The following is a 4,986-nucleotide window of genomic DNA, read 5'->3' as shown; positions in this document are numbered from 1 at the left end:
AGTTTGTTGAACTCCCTCTGGTGTTTAAAGATGGAGTGCCACAATTGTTGTATTTATCCAGTTTTTCATGAGGTGACAGTACTTCATTAGAGACCCTGGAGTCGTTTGTATGTGCAATGGTGTATTAACTTTGTATTTAGGGTTTCTTCCTGGAGGCTGAACCCTTGACAGTCAAACAGGCCAATGAAATAACCAGTAATATAGTTACACCACACTATCAGCCCCTCCCCTAACCTCTCCGCCTTTATCATACAACTACACTATAGCATCACTATTAATAGACTAGATTTTTTATTGTATTGACTTGAATTGTATTCTTTTTCGTCAGTAGTATTTGAAACAGATGTCGCAGTTATTTTCTCCTTTGATCATCAAAAACAGAGGCTTATCATACATTCTCTTCTATTCTTTAACATTATTATTATTATTATTATTATTACAGATATAGGCATTTAATCTATCCCAAATGACTGTATGAATAGAAACTAGAGTTGTTCTGTATCTCTTTTATCAGTCAAACTGTACATATATCATGTCAGTGGTTGAATAACAGCGTGACATCTTAAAACCTCGCGTTTACATTATACCATATGTTCAATGTAAAGACGTGCGTACACGCACACACGCATGCACGCACGCACAGACACACGTGCACACACACACACACACACACACACACACACACACACGCACACACACAGAGAGTGGATGTCAGATTCTATCTGCCTGATTGGCCGAGAGTGAACATTCCGTATCCCATGAGGCCACGGGGCCAACAGAGTTCCCAGAGAGAGAGAGAGAGAGAGAGAGAGAGAGAGAGAGAGAGAGAGAGAGAGAGAGAGAGAGAGATACAGAATACAGATACAGGGTAAGTGAGGACAGGAGGTTTATTGGAAGATATCAACTCATCTGAGGACAGACAGACGGACAGACAGACAGACGGACGAATGGGGTCAAGACAAACTTACTTGACTCATCTTGACCCTCGCAAGGCCCCACTCAAGAATGAGTGAATGTGTACGTCCGTGATGGTAAGAATAAGTCACGCCCTCTCTGTTTACTCAGTACCAGAGAGAGAGAGAGAGAGAGAGAGAGAGATGGTTAATTCCCGGCTGGACTCGTGGATGAGTTTAAAAAGTGCTAATGTGCTTCCAAGGCCAGCGAGTCGCTGTGTTTCCTCCCACTGCGCCTTAATTGGTCTGCCCCGGGGTCTCCTCCCAGTGGGACGTGCCTCGAGGACCTCCCTAAATGAGGTAATCCTGCCCAAGAAATAAAAAAATAAAAGAGAGGCAGTGCCCAAGCTTGTTTATGAGAGACTGTATAGGATAAGATCCTGAATGAAGTGTCTGGTGCAAATCACAAGGTCCTGGACCTGGTGAGAGCAGGAGTGGACCTGGTGAGACGTATAGGAGGGGCCCGGACACAGAGCCGCTAGTCCTTCCATGTGCCAGAATGTTACCTCCCAGTCCCGGCAGAGTAGTTCTGGAGTAGTGCTTCCAATGGATTGTGTGGCCCATGGTCTTGTCCCCTAATGGGACTGATCGTGGGTATAGCTACTGGGACGTACGTCGGGACTTGATCACCTGAGTGCATGTTACGAGACCCGAAACCCGATGACCTTGGGATACGTCACTGAGGATACGTCCCAGGTGCATGCATGCAATGTTTTTTTTAGTTCTGTATTGTCTCTGTATTCGAAATACAACAAAGTTTAATTTGGTACACCCACTTCAAATCACATAACAGCATCAACATACGGTAGGTACAGCATGTCATAAACCGTTAAGTCTGTAATAAGTCAAGGTCATAGTCGGTTGTTAAAAATGAGCGTTGCGCCAGTCAAAGACATGCGCAAAGGTAGTTCAGAGGAAACCAGGGGGGAATCAAGCCAATAGTGTATGAAGCCAGTAGGAAATCCTGACTTCCTGAAAGTTCATATAATGGCCTGTTGTGGCGCTGTCATTGGGCCCAAAAAAACCCATAGCTCCATATAGGTCCCTGTATTTGGGCCCAACTTCACCTAGACTGTATTACCGTTACAGTCTACGATCGGGATCCACCCCCCGTTCGAGTCAAAATAAAAAACCAACGAAGAAGAAGGGGGGAAGTCCCGCCTCGTTGTCTGGGCCAGCCAATGGCCAGCTGGGCCCAAACGGATCTAGAAAGATGGCTATTGGACTGACAGGCTTCATCTTACGTCCATATCAGACCCGGAGAACGCTTTGTCCATATATTCTTTACAGTCTGTGGAGGAAACTCAGTGCAGTTGCTGGCGGCCGTTCATTGGACCGCCTCAGCATCACATTATATCATTCACATGATTCACTTCATCCAATCACACACTGATTCCATCTTCCTACCGGCCATTTAAACTGGAAGTTTGCACTTGCATCCTGCTTGCTTGCTTGCTTGTTGCTGCACTGCTGCGCTGCTGTCTGCTTAAACTTCTGGTATACTCACCCTCCTCCACCCCAGCAACCACCTGTTGTTTTGGATCTGCTGTTTAAGTATACGGCCGGGATTCGGAGTCGTTGGGTGACTGATGTGCTTGATCAGAGTACATATACAAAGCAGATCCAATTCATTGTAAAACCATGATAAATATATTTGCTCATTTTAAATTCAATGAATATATATATTTGATCCGTTCTTGTCCTGACTGGAAAAAAAAACATCCTACTTGCACGCATACCTGCCTGCAGAATACAATGTTTGAAAGTGTGACACGCGGGCGGGCGGGCAGACGGACGGACGGGATCTAAACTAACTGAAGGATGCATGTGGAGGGTGAAAGGAGGCATGCATGGCTCATCACAGCAACATGTCACACCAGCTCCCAATGAGTCAGTGAGGGGGAAGACTTGAGACGCAACACGCCCTGCCTGCATGGGTGATAAGGCTGGTAGGGAGAGTTCCCAGGGGGGGGGACTCCTAATGACGTCGCACCAGCTGGACTAAATCTGTCACGTACACGCACGCACGCACACAGACACACAGACACACAGACACACACACACACACACACACACACACACACACACACACACACGCGTAGTGACGTAACAGTAGTGGGCGGCAGCTAAATTAAGCATTCCTTATAAACTGCTTCAATCCAGGCAGAGACGTGTCGGTACCTGACAGAGTGTGTGTGTGTGTGTGTGTGTGTGTGTGTGTGTGTGTGTGTGTGTGCGTGTGCGTGTGTGTGTGTGTGTGCGTGTCCAGGCAGTGAGTAATGTTTGATGTCATAACAAGAGTTTGATCAGTGTTTGAACACAACAAACTCACCATCTGACACATTCATAACATAACCCGGACAATTATGTTTTTGTAATTTTCATAATGTTGCTGATGTCTGAGGTGGGTGGGTCTTTCAGTACCTTTGGTGACATCATAGAAGGTAGGTTTGTTTCCTTGCCCACATCTCTGTTTATTAGGTGTTCGGGTGAATTTAATCCGTGTTCATGCGAGTGATTTTGTATTTATTTTGTTCTCACTGGACCATTCTCACATGTCCAAGGAATGGGTGGACCAAAGGAGAAGTTCCCTGCTCCATTATTTCTTTTAGGAATATTTTTTAAATACCCACATTTTTCAGATTTGGCCACCATATGATAGGGCCCCCCAATTAATCAGTTTTTCAATGTTTTTGTTAAAAGTTATGATGAGAAGAGTACCGCAAGTTGCCATGTATTGCTGTACTTCAATATATTTTGATGAGAATGTTTTTTTTATGGAATATATTTTATATTGGGTAAAATATACAGGTGTTTAGTGTTCTAGGGTCTCGTGGCATGCTGTTTTTCAAACATTTAGGGCAGATTCACACTGTGGTCCCGGGTGCGCACTCGGACCACAGGTAATTCATCAATTAATAATTAATCATTTGAATTCATATAGCGCCTTTCAAGAAACCCAAGGATGCTTTACAATACAGAAAAATAAACAACAAACTAATTGAGTGAACAAATGTTTCTTCAGTGCAGGCTCTCTGCAGATGGGGGCGGTATTGGATAACCATGTTCCCCAACACAGCAACCATCTGGGATCTCTCAGGGAGTTGAGCTAACGCCGAACTGCTCCGTGGTTCGAACCAATCAGCGTGAGCTAAGGGCGGGGTATGTGCGAAACCGGATGTGAAGCTATATAGACACATCAATATGATTGGTTGTGTTTGCACGCCCACACGGTGATAGACAGACGGTCCCATCCAATCATCTACCAAGTGTCTTGAAAAAAAGGAACAGCCCCGTCATCGAATTTGCTTCCGAGATCCCAGATCCCAATAAGCTGTGAAACAAATGTGTGTAGCAAGCTTCTTGGATCTGGCAGCGTCAGGTTAGGTCAGGACCTCCATGTCCGAGGACCTCAGGTTCCGCTCAGGGGATGTAGTCCTTGAGGAGGTCTGACAGATATCGTGGGGCAAGGGCATGGAGGGATTTGTATATGAGGAGGAGCAGTTTATAGTTGATGCAGAATTTAACCGGAAGCCAGTGGAGGCGTTTGAGGGTGGGGGTGATGTGCTGCCTGCAGCGTTTTGTGCCGGAGGAGATGCAAGCGTGGATGAGGGTCTCTGCAACAGAGTCTGGGAGTGACGGCCGGAGTATGGAAATGTTTTTGAGGTGGAAGAAGGCGGATTTGGTAACGGATTTGATGTGGGATTGAAAGGAGAGAGTAGAGTCCAGGATGACACCCAGGTTGGAGAGATGGAACAGCCATCCACCTGGAGAAGAAAATGTCCAATCTCCTCAAGTTGCGCCTTGGTATACCCATGACCATGAGCTCTGTTTTCTTGCTGTTGAGTTTGAGGAGGTTGGTGGTCATCCAGGTCTTTATTTCATGAAGGCAGTTGACAATGGACTGTGGAGGGAGTGGTTGGTCTAACTTGGCAAATGTTGTGGTAGTGTGAATGCTGCGTATACCATTCCCGAAGGCGGATCACCCAACCGTTCCCGGGAAGTGTACTCGGATACGGATCGCTGCAATGTG

This window comes from Protomyctophum bolini (genome assembly GCF_963924005.1).
Source record: "Protomyctophum bolini genome assembly, chromosome: 21".
Taxonomy (NCBI): Eukaryota; Metazoa; Chordata; class Actinopteri; order Myctophiformes; family Myctophidae; genus Protomyctophum; species Protomyctophum bolini.
This window is presented reverse-complemented; position numbering follows the sequence as displayed.